Genomic DNA, 14,629 nt, shown 5'->3' with positions numbered 1-14,629 from the left:
GGCCCGGATCCAGCCTGCGGGCCATAGGTTGCCGGCCCCTGGTTCAAGCAGTATATTCAGATCAGAGTCTGGAAAAGTTTCTTACTTTTGGACTTAACTTCCAGAATCTCTATTCTCAATGGGCAGTAGCTAGGCAAACTCTGTGAACTGAGGTCTAGAAGAGGAACTTCAAATAAGTTAATTTTATTGCTGGTCTTTCAACGGAAGTCCCCATGTGTCAGTAACACTTGCCATGCTGCGAGAACTTGTTTTCATAGGAATATTGTGTGACAAGTACCTGGTTTCAAAGAAATCTCAACCCACCCCTTTGAGTTTAGGTGAGGCCCCCCCATACAGACAGGCCAAAATAAAGCTGCTTCAGGACACTTTGGAGGTATACTGATTAAATGATGCATGCGTCCTAAGAGTCTGGAAGCCACGCCAAAGCCACGATCCAGTCCTAAGGACTAGAGCGCAGCTTCTGTACTCTTAGGATGCATGCATCATTTAAACAGCATACCTCCAAAGTGACCCAAAGCAGCTTTATTTTGGCAGTCAGTATGGGGCTATAGACTACACAGAGCCACACACTTTTTATTGTTTATTTAATGGGTTTATATCTCTTCCACCAAACTGGGACTCAAGGCTGTTGGTAATCATTTTTTAATGGTAAAGATAAAGAGAAAAAAGAATAACACAAATAAATTATAATCTTGAGCTACAGTTGAATTAAAAAGCAGTTAAAACTCCAGTGATAAGAAATGCACAGCATCCACCCATTAAAAGCCTCTTCCTCAGCAGCCAAGGAACCCATCCTTGATGGGGTCACACTTCCCCTGAAGGATGAAGTCCGCAGTTTGGGAGTACTCCTGGACTCGTCTCTACAGCTGACATCTCAGGTGGAGGCGACAGCCAGGAGTGCATGGTATCAGCTTCAGCTGTTATGCCAACTGCGTCCCTACCTGGCTCAGGGGGACCTTGAAACAGTAGTACATGCACTGGTAACCTCTTGTTTAGATTTCCGCAATGCGCTTTACATGGGGCTACCTTTGTACCAAGTTTGGATGCTTCAGTTGATCCAGAATGCCACAGCCAGACTGATCACTAGAACACAGAGATCAGAACATTTTACACCGGTACTGAAATCTCTTCATTGGCTGCTGATTAGCTTCCGGGCACAATACAAAGTGTTGGTTATTGCCTATAAAGCCTCTCCCTACATAATCCGCTCCACACTCTCAGAACATCTGGAACAAAAATATTAGAATATCCTAAATCCAGATTGAAAACTACCTCTTGTAGAACCTTTTCTGCGGTGGCCCCCAGACTTTGGAACAACTTACCGGAAGAGAGCCATCTTATTACTGCCTTGGAAGCCTTTAAAAAGGCGTTGAAGACGGATCTCTTCCGGCAGACCTATCCAGCTGATCTCCTCTAAATTTGATTCTGAATAATATCTTACTACGATGACTCGATCCTTATGTTTGTGAGCAATACTGTAACAACCCCTCTCTTTTTATCTCCTTTTTTGATCGATGTATTTCAAATTATATGTATTTTATGACATTTTTACTTGTTGCAATCCCACTTCAGTCCGAAGGGAGAAGCGGGAAATATAAATAAAATTTTATTGTTGTTGCTGTTGTTATTATTATTGTTGTCAAAAAGCCAGTCTGAAAAAAAACCACAATCTTTCTCTACATGAAGAAAGACAATAAAGAAAAGACCAGCCTAATCTCTCTTGGAAGAGAGTACCACAGCCTTTGAGCAGCCAAAAAGAAGGTTCAGGAATACCTTAAATCCTCTGATTAAATACATGCATCTACTGATACAAGTTAGAATGCCCCTTCTAACAAACTAACAGTGGTCAAAACGTACAGCCTTGTTAATACAGTATATGATTTAGCTTCCTTCATTTCTTGAAGGATGTAGTTATTTTATCCTACTTGCAACACATGATGTCAACCAGTTTCAATACAAAGCAATATACAAACACAAGACATCAGCAGAACTGCCATTTTAAATATGTGTCTAATCCTGACAAATTGGTGCCATCATTCTTTATATCAGGAGGCCCTACTTACAGTGATAGGAAATGTTTGCAATGTTATTCTAAAATGTTATTGCTAGATTGATGGCAAGGTGAAGAACATACCACCATTCTCATGTTGTAATTGAAAACCCTTTAGCCCTTGCTGTCTTAACATGAAATACCAAAGTCAGAATCATCTATGCCATTGTATTTCTGATGTCTAGGTATGGTTGTCAAAGCTGGACAATAAAGAATGCTGACAGGAAGAAAATCAACCTACTTGAAGTGTGGTGCTGAAGGAGAGTTATATCAGAGACGTAGCCAGGATTTTGGGAAGGGGGGGGGGGGTCCAGACTAAGTGCCACCATTATAATGGGGGTTGGGTGCGGCGGAGTAGTGGCGCGCACCATTCATTGTATCTAACAGAAGGGGGGGGTCCGGACCCCATGGACCTCCCCTCCCTTGGCTAAGTCCTTGGTTATATGGATACCTTGGACTGTTAAAAAGATAAATAAAAAAGAACAAATCAAGCTAGAACTGTCTGGAAGCTGTCTTGGAACAATTTCTCCCCGTAGAAATTTCCAATATAAAGTTGAAGGCTTTCATGGCCAGCATCCATAGTATTTTTGTGGGTTTTCTGGGCTATGTGACCATGTTCGAGAAGAGTTTCTTGCTTACATTCTTCCAGAAGATGCCAGCCACAGATGCTGGCAAAATGTCAGGAAGAAACTCTTCTAGAACATGGCCACATAGCCCAAAAAAACTACAAAAACTATGTCTGGAAGCTGCTTCCATATTGCAGAATTAATATAACTTGATACCACTTTAACTGTCATTGTTCCATCCTATGGAATCCTGGGATTTGTAGTTTGTTGTGGCACCAGAGCTCTATGACAAAAAAGCTAGATATCTCACAAAACTACAAATCCCAGAATTTCATATCACTGAGTGATTGCCATTAATGTGATATCAAACTGCATTAATTATGTAATGTAGATGCAGTCTATAATGACCAAACTGAGGCTGTTGTACTTTGAATATATAATTAATGAGAAAACGTGATTAACTGGAAAATGCTTGGTAAAGCAGACAGCAATAAGAACAGAGGGAGACCACAGCACAGGTGGAACAATTCAATCAAGGAAGCCATGACCCTGAGTTTTCAAGACCTGAAAGGGGCAGTTGATGATTGGGGCTCTTGGAGGTCTCTCATTCATATCATCACTGGTCACTGTAAGTCAAAGTCAACTTAACAGCAAATAACAACCTAGCCAGCAATCCCAATGGTGAGCTGCAGTTCGGCACCATCAGAATGGCCTTAAAACTGCCCACTCCCATCCTCATATAAATTCTGATTTGTGCTGATGTAGATTTCCACAGAAGTTGCAAGATATTTAAAGTGACAAAACACAGATAAGACGTACTCAATCCGATACCATCTCTGCCCAGTTCCATGTAAGACTTTTGAACAAGGTTGTCATGATGAACCTGACAAGAGTGGCTATTTTTAGTGCCACGGCACACACTACTTCAGCATGAGCTACTTAAATTTAGACTGCAATGCTATGTGCATGTACCTTTGAATAAGCTTCACTGCACATAATGGGAATCTGATGCTGTCCCGGCAGGTAAGTGATCAGAACAGAACCTTATGACTATTCATACATGATAGCAACCCTTAATCCACTGACAGTTCCCAAAAGCAAGGAAGAACCATAGCCACATATACTGGGGTTAACGCTTCCATCCAAAATCTGAAGAGCAGCTCCAGTATCCCACTCTGATTCTTCTACTGGCACAGTAATCCATATTATTTGGACTGCCGAAGTTGTTAGTATTGGTTAGGCTTGCCAAGTCAAGACCATCCCAGCACCTTAGATTTCAACACCTGAGACCTAGGGACAACCCCTTGCAATGGCACAAGGAGTGGGCCCTGGTGATCTTACAAGGATGATGTTATAAGAAGCCCCTGGCGGTGTCATTAAGCACGATACATTAAGTATTAACCACAAGTGAATTGTATGCCATTCAAATAATAATAAAAACTCCACAAATTCTAGCAAATAAGAAAGTCAGTGTGGTGTAGTGGTTTGAGTGTTGGACTATGACTCTGGAGACCAAGCTTGGCCATGCAATCCGCTGGGGTGACCTTGGGCAAGTCACATTCTCTCAACCTCAAGGGAAGAAAATGTCACACTTCCTCTGAACAAATTTTGCCAGGAAGAACCACATGATAGCACCACCTTAGAGTTGCCATGTTACAAATGACTTGAAAGCATACAATGACTTTATACATATATTTTTCAAGGCAGCATTCTTGCCCTCAGATTCCTCCTCCTTGCCTTTAAAACTACAGAAGAGAAGCCAGTCACTAACACTTAGGGCTGAGCTCTGGAAGCTGGGAATACCTCTACTGGCACTGTAACTACAGTGTCAAAAATCATCAAGTATGAGAAATCTCTCTGCTACTAAGAAGGCAGTTGACTGGCACCTATTTCATCTGCTGACACAAGCCTCACTAGTAAGCAACTAGTTTTACCAGCATGTCAATTTGAGGCATAAATGGGACAAGGGAAAGCCAAGTCCTCCTTCAAAGTAAGCTCCTGGAAATCAACCAGAAATGTTATCACAGCAACTTTCCCCCCAGCCTTTTCCCCTTTCTCCTCCCCAAGTTTGGACAGCAAAAGGAATGGGGAAGTTAATTTCTCCCAGCAAGGTTGTCATGTGTCTTACCCAGCTGCCTGCAACATCCGCCTCTGACATTAAAAGAGGAGAGGGACCCATGTGGGTAAACCAGACAGAAAAGAATTTAAGCGGAGGGTTGCTAGCTAGTAATCCCTTTGGTATGACCTCACCAGTTCAACTTTCTTAATTTGATGCCAATGTCTCAACATTATAGGCGTGTACTGGAATTTTAGGCGAGGTGAAAATAAAGAAAAAGCATCCCCAAAAACACAGTGTATCAAACTGTATGTCTGAAGTTCGTATGATAGATCAGATATTCTCTCTAAAACAGAAGTGAGGACCACATACCTCCGCTGCTGCATCCCTGCTAGCATTCGTCACCATTGGGTATGTTAGCTATGGTTGATGTGAATTTCTGTCTAACATCTGGAGAGCCACATGTGGTCCATCAAAATACACATAAAGGGAACTCCATAAAAGTGTCTCATAATTTGCCATAATTTGAACCTCTCATGCAGTACCAAACACAGTTATTCCCCACTTGTCACTCTTACAGGACTTTCAGCTAATCTGGATCCAATTGCTTCTTCTTTGTCCATTTGTTAGCCCACCAGCATTTTTTCACCAATAACAAATTCAGATGGAATAGAGATTGTTTGGAGATGCTCTTTCAGGTTTGCATTTCCAGCCTGGGCTATATGTGAATTATAGAATCATAGAATCATAGAGTTGGAAGTGACCACAAAGGTCATCCAGTTCAACCCCCTGCCATGCACGAACCCTTCATGAAAGCATACCTGACAGACAGCCATCCAGCCTCTGTTTAAAGACCTGCAAGGAAGGAGACTCCACTACACTCCGAGGAAAGAGTGTGTTCCACTGTTGAACAGCCCTTACTGTTAGGAAGTTCCTCCTAATGTTGAGGTGGAATCTCTTTTCCTGTAGCTTGCATCCATTATTCTGTTCTGTTCTGTGGAGCAGCAGAAAACAAGCTTGCTCCCTCCTCAATATGAAATCCCTTCAAGTATTTAAACAGGGCTATCATATCACCTCTTAACCTTCTCTTCTCCAGGCTAAACATCCCCAACTCCCTAAATCGTTCCTCACAGGACATGGTTTCCAGACCACCATTTTAGTCACCCTCCTTTGGACATGCTCCAGTTTCTCAATGTCCTTTTTGAATTGTGGTGGCCAGAACTGGACACAGTATTCCAGGTGGGGCCTGACCAAAGCAGAATAGAGTGGCACTATTACTTCTCTTGATCTAGACACTATACTTTTATTGATGCAGCCTAAAATTGCATTGGCCTTTTTAGCTGCCACATCACACTGTTGACTCATGTTCAACTTGTGGTCTACTTGGACTGCTAGATCCCTTTCACATGTAGTCTTGTTCAGCCAGGTGTCCCCCATCCTATATCTATGCATTTTATTTTTCCGCCCTAAGTGCAGTACCTTACATTTCTCCCTGCTGAAGTTCATTTTGTTAGCTTTGGCCCAGTTTTCTAGTCTATTCAGGTCATTTTGAATTTTGATCCTGTCTTCTGGAGTATTAGCTACTCCTCCTAATTTAGTGTCATCTGCAAATTTGATAAGTATGCCCCCAATCCAAGTCATTGATAAAGATGTTGAATAGCACTGGGCCCAGGACAGAGCCTTGTGGGACCCCACTGGTCACTTCTCTTCAGGATGAAAAGGAGCCATTGTTGAGGACTCTTTGGGTTCGGCCAGTCAACCAATTACAAATCCATGTAACAGCTACCTTGTCTAGCCCACATTTTACAAGCTTGTTTGCAAGAATGTCATGGGAAACCTTGTCAAAGGCCTTACTGAAATCAAGATATACTATATCCACAGCATTCCCTTCATCTACCAAGCTGGTAATTTATCAAAGAAAGAGATAAGATTTGTCTGGCATGACTTGTTTCTCTGAAACCTATGTTGACTTTTTGTGATTATGGCATTGCCTTCTAGATGTTCACAGAGTCTCTGTTTAATGATCTGCTCTAGAATCTTTGCTGGTATTGATGTCAGACTAACTGGACAATAATTGTTGGAATCCTCTTTTTTTCCCTTTTTGAAGATGGGGACAATGTTTGCAGCCTTTTATTTGTTGATGTTACAATTCTGGTTTTTGTTCATCTGTCTAAATTTAAAGTCTTGTCATCCTGGCAACCCATCCCTCCTTTACTTAAGCAATGATACAATTCCAACTGTTATTGCTCACGTTCTTCTAGCGTGAAACAGAAATGCTTCAATTTTGAATTAAACTTGTTTCTTTAAATCAATGGTTCTCAAATTTCAGACCCCAGAAATTGATGGACTGAAAATCCCAGAATATCTATCCGCTTGATCTGTTGACTGATGCTTTGGAGAATTAGATGAAGTCCAAATACAAATGAGGACCCAACTGCTGCTTTGAAGTGAGGCCAAACCTGGGAAGCCAGTCCTTAATTTGCCAAATCCACTGGTGAGTTCATGAAAAAGGCATAAAAGAGAAAAATGTTTTCTAGTACCCCCATTATGTGGCTACCAAACAGTGCTTCTCCTGCAGTCAAAGGATTCCACTTCCATGATAAAAGAAACCACTGCTATCTCCATTTCATGAGACAACCAAAGTCACTGTTGGTGCATGAAGCACTTCCTTCATATGCCTCTTCTCCGAAAATATCTCAACTCCATTTCATCAGGTAATTTTGCATTCTACCTTTCTATGAAAAAAAAGAATAGACCATGCATTCCTTCCACATTGTTCACTGTTGTATATTTCTCTCTCTGTAGCATATCCCTTTAGCATTTATTCCTGAAGGCATCAAATCTCACCGGATCTTGGAAGCTAAGAAGGGTCAACCTCGTCAGTACTTGAATGGAAGACCATCAAGTCCACCATCAAGGAATACCTTCTTATACGTATTCAAAAGGAGCAATGCCAAAATCACCTGAGTATTCCTCATCAAAGAAAACCCTATGAAATCCATGGGGTTGCCATAAGTTGACAGACAACTTGAAAGCCACACATAAACATGCGCACACGAGCACACACAAACACTTGCTCCTATCCTCCATTCTCTCTTCAGTTTTAGTTTTCCTCTTACATACTCTTTTTCCTAACTTTACCCCAGGCCTTTTGGCAGAAGGAAGATTAACATGGCATCCTAAATCCAATGTGGAAACACTAGAATTTATATAACAGCAGCATGAAATGCAAAATGGGTAGCTTACTAATGGGGCACCTACATGACACATTATCCCATTTCTCTTCCCTGCGATAGCTATGTTTGTACTCCCACACACCTTCTCAAGCAGTTTGCTTTTCCTGACTGTTAAGTTTCCAAAAGGGTAGCTCTAACAATCTGTTGTCATAACAAGAAGTCTTGGGGCACATTTGTGTAGACTCCCACCCACAAAAGCTATTACACTAAATAAGACAGCCACCTCAGACAGAAGACTGAGAGGGCATTAAAAGGCAAGATTTGTTCACTATTTTGTTTTCCCTGCAAGGAATGGGGAGATCTGCTTGGGGGATTTTCTACCTTAAGTGCCAAAATAAATAAGTTGTCCCTCTATATTAGCTAAGGTTAGGGGAACAAGACCCCCGTGAATATGGAAAAACAGCAAATAACAAAAACACTGTTTTTACCTGACAGGACACCTCTCTAGGAATCTCTAGGTCCTCCAGTGCAACTCTGTGGTCAATGTCCAACATACACTGACCATAGAATAGCACTGGAGTAGCTACAAATGGTCTTTCAGTGCAACGTTTAGCAGGGACGTAGCCAAGGGGGGGATCTTGGGGTCCGGACCCCCCCCTTCCATTAGAAAAATGAATGGTGTGTGCTGCTGCACCGCCGCACCCAAGCCCCATTATAATGGTGGCACTTGGTCTGGACCCCCCCCTTCCTAAAATCCTAGCTACGTCCCTGCTTTTAGTTAAAGTTGACCACAGAGTTGCACTGGAGGACCTAGACAGTCTTAGAGAGAACATATTAATGAAATCTGTGAATAATCAAATCCACAAATATCAAAGCCGCAAATATGGAGGGATGACTGTATGCCAATTCAGAATATTAATACATGTGGCTATGGGCATGGACATTTCCTGTTCTTGTTCCTGGTATCATCCAAACTGGCCAAATTTGTCCTGAAACTGTGGTTTTCACTGTTGTACTTAATCACTTTTATGTTTAAGAGCCAAACCTCTCGCCCTAATATATTTCTTAGTCATTCCAGTCAGTTGCAGCAACTGTTTACTCCTTAACTGAATGCAGAGCTTTTCCCTCTCCTAGTACATATACTCCTTCCCAGGAGGAGAATGTAGAACGAGTGAGGGAGGCTCTTTAACATTTTCGCCCCCCCCTCCAGCCCTGGAGTAACTCCGCGTGGGTGCTGGCCCATAAAGCCTCAGGTGATACTATGAATATTATTTTGTTGAGGCCTCTTAGCCTCCAACACCACCACCTGGTCCTTCCGCGGTGCTGGCGAGGAGGTGGAGCAGCAGCGCCAGTCGAGGCCTTCAAGGCCTCCACCACCACGACCCAACCTCCTCGCCACTGGAGGCCCTGAAGGCCTCTGGCACTGCAGCTACATCTCCTTGCCACCGCTGCCACAGAAGGTGTTGGAGGCCAAGAGGCCTCCAGGTCTCCACTCGGCCCTTCCATGGTGGCAGCAGTGGCAGCGAGGAGGTTGAGGCTTGGCCTCCAACACCACCACTGGGCCGCAGTGCTGGAGACCAAGCCTCGGCCTCCTTGCTGCCGCCACTGCCAATGTCACAAGCAAGACACCCACAAATAAACCAAGCTGCACCCTTTTTGTTGACTTTTTTAAAAGTGAAGAGAGAGTTTAGACAGTGACCTTACATGGTGCAACCTCTTAAAACATCCATAGGTTATGAATGAAGGTCACCATGGGGGCCACTGGCCACCTTCTGCCTTGTGACTGCACACTTTTGCTCAAGAGAAATACCAAACATTTTGAAATCTATATAAAGTACAATAATTTCAAATATCCACAAAACAGTGATACCTTCTGACAAGATGTGGCTGTTCTCAGTTCAGGTGGTACTGGAAGGAATTCCATGCAGGCAGACAAAATGCAGGCTTGTGACTAACATGTCATAATTTGTTTTTCCTTCTATGATTTTAACATGTTTGCCTGATGAAGATGCCAGTGCAGCTTCAAAAGCTTGCAACATGTACACGGTGCATTTCAGTTGTCCCAGTAAAGGTATCACTGTTTTGTAGATTTTGAATATTACTGTACTTCACATGGCCAACATGGCTACCTCTGGATATATTAAACCTATTCAGCTGACCTAAGAACATTGCCATCTCATAAAATGTAATTCATCTCGTCAAATCTGAATACAGTGCTACCTCGGGTTACGAAATTAATTCGTTCCGCGGCGCCGTTCGTAACCCGATACATTTCGCAACCCGAAAAGGCTTTCCGTTAGCGCTGGAAAGCCGCTAGCCGCGCTTCGCGTTTGAATTTCGCGCCGAAATTAATTTCGTAACCCGAAAAATCTTTCGTAACCCGGAACAGTTTTTTCCAATCTAACTTTTTCGTACCCCGGAAATTTCGTAACGCGATCAATTCGTATCCCGGGGTACCACTGTACAATGAATCAGAACACAATAAAGCTCTAAAGCTCTGTACTGTACAGTTATAAGCATTCTACTACTTTTAACAGGGATTTAAACTTTTTTAAACAGTCTCATTATTATGATTGCTCTAAATGCACTGTTTATTGCAATTCTAATTGCTCTGCAGTTTAATCTGTTTTAACGATCTAGTGCAAAATGCAGCAGCCAGACTAATGTCAGGTGTGAATTTTAGAGACCATATAAGAGCAGCCCTGCAAGCACTGCACTGGCTTCCAATGTGCTTCTGAGTTCAATTAAAAGTGTCGGCGTTGACCTGTGTGTGTGTGTTGTGTGTCTTCAAGTCATTTCCGACGTATGGCAACCCTAACGAAAACCTATCATGGGGGTTTTCTTGGCAAGATTTGTTCTGAAGAGATTTGCCATTGCATTTGACCTACAAAGCTCTAAATTACTTGAGGCAATGATATATGGAAGACTTGTTGTTGTGTGCCTTCAAACCATTGCAGATGTATGGTGACCCTAAGGTGCACCTATCATGGGGTTCTCTTGGCAAGATTTGTTCAGAGGAGGCTTCCCCTGAGGCGGAGGGAGTGTGACTTGCCCAAGGTCACCCAGTGGGTTTACATGGCTGAGCCAGGATTCAAACCCTGGTCTTCAGAGTCACAGTCCAATTCTGAAACCACTACACCACACTGGCTCATATGTGAAAGACTGCCTCTTCCCATATAAGCCTGCAAGAAATTTGAGATTGTCAGAGGAGACCATGTTGCATGTCCCAACACCTTGTGAACTTAGGTTGGTGGGTACACATAACACAGCTTTCTTTGTGCCAGCGCCTCAACTGTGGAACTCCCTACACAAGGAAGTTAAACTAGCTCTGTCTCTTTCAAGCTTCCAGCAGGCAGCCAAAACATTAATTTTCAGCATGGCATTCAATGTCTGAAAGCACTGTTTTAACTGGATTCTAGGATTGGGGTTTTTTTTACTGCTTTTTGGTGTTTTTAAAGACTATTTTAATATGTTTTTTTTTTAAAAAAATAATCTTTTCATTGTTTTAATTTTTTTTAGCAAACTCATCGCCACAGGAACTCATGCGGGCTGGAGGTATCTCTACACTGCAGAATGCAGTTTGACACCGCTTTAACTTCCATGGCTCCGTCCCATGGAATTCTGGGATTTGTCTTTTTTTAGATATTTAGCCTTCTTTGTGTTAAGAGCTCTGGTGCCACAACAACCCACAAATCCCAGGAAACTATAGGATGGAGACATGGCAGTTAAAAGTGGTGTCAAACTGCATTAATTCTTCAGTGTGGCAGCAGCGTGGAAAAGAATACCAGTACGGCATGGTGGTTTGAGCACTGGACTGCGACTCTGGAGACCAGGGTTTGATTCTTGCTACGCCATGAAATATCCACTCTCTCAGCCTCAGGATAAGGCAATGGCAAATCTCCTCTGAGCAACCAACTCAGTGACCTTGGGCAAGTCACATTCTCTCAGCCTCAGGGGAAGGAAAGGGCAAACCTCCTCTGAACAAATCTTATCAAGAAAATCCCAGTATAAGTTTGCTTTAGGGTCAGCATAGGCAGGGAACTATTTGAAGGCACACAACAACCTTGTGCGCCTCCTCCCTTTTTAATGGAAAAGCAGGATATTAATAAATAAATGTAACCATGATTAGAACAAGCCAGCTTACTTCTAAGTAAATACACCTTCCATTTCGTTGGAAACTGGAAATAGCTACAAAGTCACAGGCAGGGCAACCAGATACCATCATTGCCAAGGAGGACAAGGTACTGAAAAATGTAGGACATCCCAGAAAAGTGTAGGACATAACCAAATAAAAGCTGAAAACACTCATATAAATGCAAATTGATGCTTCCTAGATCATGCTCAAAACGGAAGACATTCTGAAATTCCTCCTGGACAGAAGGTTGAAATGTAGGATATGTCCTGGGAAAAGGAGGTCACCTGGTCAGAAAATCGCCATGATTTGCAAGCAAGATCCATGAAACAGTCACTGAACTGAAACAAGGGTTGGTGGCGGAAGAAGAGAACTGATGCTACCAGGCACAGGGCATGACTTGAAGTTTTGAAGAAGCCAAAATAAAAAACCTGTGGAGATATGATGAAATATGGGAAGTTTCAACCCACCGCTGTTATAATTGTCACTTAGAAAATCCGAGGAACCCGACTGAGGCTCATGTGCACGTCTTGCAACATACTGAGAAATACGGGACACCGCCATGCGCTGGAGAAAGAGGCAGAAAAGGAGGAAAGAGGTGGAGGAAGTGTGGAAACAAAAACTAGGATGGGCACCGGATGGAAAGACTTCACACCTACTCACTTGGTAGAGAGAGAGGATGTAATGGACAGGAAAGGAGAGAAAGACAGTGAAGTGAGGAAAGAGAAACCCAGACAAAAGAAAAAGTACAATCACATCCAACCCCCCCCCCCCAAACAGGGACACCTTTATAGGACCAACCAAAATGCACAAAATACGACAGACAAGTGGGGTAGTGCTTTGAGCATTGGAGACCGGGGTTTGCATATGAAACTCACTGGGTGATCTTGGACAAGTCACACTCTCTCAGCCTCAGAGGATGGCAAGGGCAAACCCCCCTCTCAAGAAACTTGTCTAGAAAACCCCTTCATCATAGAGTTGCCATAAGTTGGAAGTGACTTAAAGGCACGCAACGACAAGCACAACAACAAGCTTTTGAGGCTCCACTGGCTTCTTCATCAAGCAAAGGGCTAAAAAATCACGTTGTTGTTGTTGTTGTTATTGGGTGCCTTCAAGTTTCTGACTTACGGTGACCCTAAGAAGACCCTATCATTGGGTTTTCCCGGCAAGATTTGATCAGAAGAGGTTTGCTTTTGCCTTCCTCTGATGCTGAGAGAGTGTGACTTGCCCAGGGTGACCCAGTGGGTTGTTCAGATGGAGCTTTCCCCTGGCCTTCCTCTGAGGCTGAGAGAGTGTGACCCAATGGGTTCCATGGCCGAGCCAGGATTGGAACCCTGGTCTCCTAACCCCCCCCACTCAAACCAACAGGCCACCGTGTTAAAGGAGGGGGGAGAGGCATATACAGAGCAAAACTAAGGGGGGAAAGAAACTCGAGAGAAAAGCCAAAGAACTACTTACTCGCCGCGGCTCCCTTTTGGGAGGGCTGGGGGTGGGCGTTGTCAGTTGGGGGAGCCCCAAGTCGTCCTCATTCACGTGTAGAGCGTTCACACGTGCTTCCGAAGCCTGGGCAGGAAGAAGGGCAGCAGCAACAGCAGCAGGGCTGTGAGCCCGCGCTTAGCAAGGAAGCAGAGCCGGGGAGGGAAGGAGGCAGGTGGGGCTTCTCTCTCTCTCTCCTCAGCGGCCCAGGAAGTCCCCGGGAAGCACAAGGGCCAGGCGGGGCGGGGCAACACTCTCACGAAGTCTCAATCCATGCTTCTTAGTCACTCTCAAAATGGAGGACGCCCTGAAACTGAGGTGGAAATGGAGGGCACGGCCAAAGGAAAGCCTAATAACACCCATGATTTAGGTGTAAATTCATGCTTCTCAGTCATTCTCAAAATGGAGGACATACTGAAACCCCTCCTGGACAGGAGGTGGAAATGGAGGACATTCAAGGAAAATTGAGGATATGGCCCAATAAAAGCTAAAAACGCTGACAGAAATTTAAACCCATGCTTCTTAGGTTCAGAATGGAGGACATTCAAGAAAAATGGGGAGGGGGCGTTACCAAATAAAAAGCTAATAACACTCATAGAACTGTAAATTCATGCTCCTTAGTCATTCTCAAAATGAAGGACGTTCTGCAACTGAGGTAGAAATGGAGGGAATTCAATAAAGAATGGAGGATATGACAAACTAAAAGGCTGAAAACATAGACTGTAAATTCATGCTCCTTAGGCTCAAAAGGGAGGACGTGCTGAAAATGGGGTGGAAATGGAGGGCATTCGAGAAAAATGGATGATAAGGCTTGAAATTTACATGGAAGTTTAAATCCATGCTTCTTAGTCAGGCTCAAAATGGAGGATGTTCTGAAACTGAGGTGAAATGGAGGGCATTGAAGAAAAAATAGAAGGTATGGCCAAATAAAAGGCTGAAAACACAGAAATGTAAATTCAGGTTCTCAGTCATTCTCAAAATGGAGGACATACTGAAACTCCTCAGAAGGTGGAAATGGATGGCATTCAAGGAAAATTGAAGGCATGGTCCAATAAACGCTGAAATACACTCATAGAAATGTCAACCCATGCTCCTTATGAGAAATGAGAAAAATTGAGGCTATGGCCACATAAAAGGCTAAAAACACTCATGGAAAATGTCAATCCATGCTCC

The 14,629-nt window shown here is 43.3% G+C and overlaps 1 protein-coding gene across 1 annotated transcript in view; it reads right to left on the bottom strand.

Annotated features, from left to right (window-relative positions):
- LOC149322140 (inactive rhomboid protein 2-like) overlaps nucleotides 1–13,830 on the bottom strand; it is a 103,881-nt gene extending 90,051 nt beyond the window's left edge. Inside the window, exon 1 of the mRNA XM_089535205.1 lies at nucleotides 13,439–13,830. The gene's annotated coding sequence lies outside the window, so the exon portion shown is untranslated. The remainder of the gene's footprint in view (nucleotides 1–13,438) is intronic.
- Between the last annotated feature and the right edge of the window lie 799 nt (nucleotides 13,831–14,629).

Source organism: Sceloporus occidentalis, unplaced genomic scaffold (genome assembly GCF_023333645.1).
Source record: "Sceloporus occidentalis isolate IW3139 unplaced genomic scaffold, rSceOcc1.0.p SCAF_1, whole genome shotgun sequence".
Taxonomy (NCBI): Eukaryota; Metazoa; Chordata; class Lepidosauria; order Squamata; family Phrynosomatidae; genus Sceloporus; species Sceloporus occidentalis.
The sequence above is the reverse complement of the archived record's forward strand: the minus strand, read 5'-3'. Positions and strand labels throughout refer to the sequence as shown.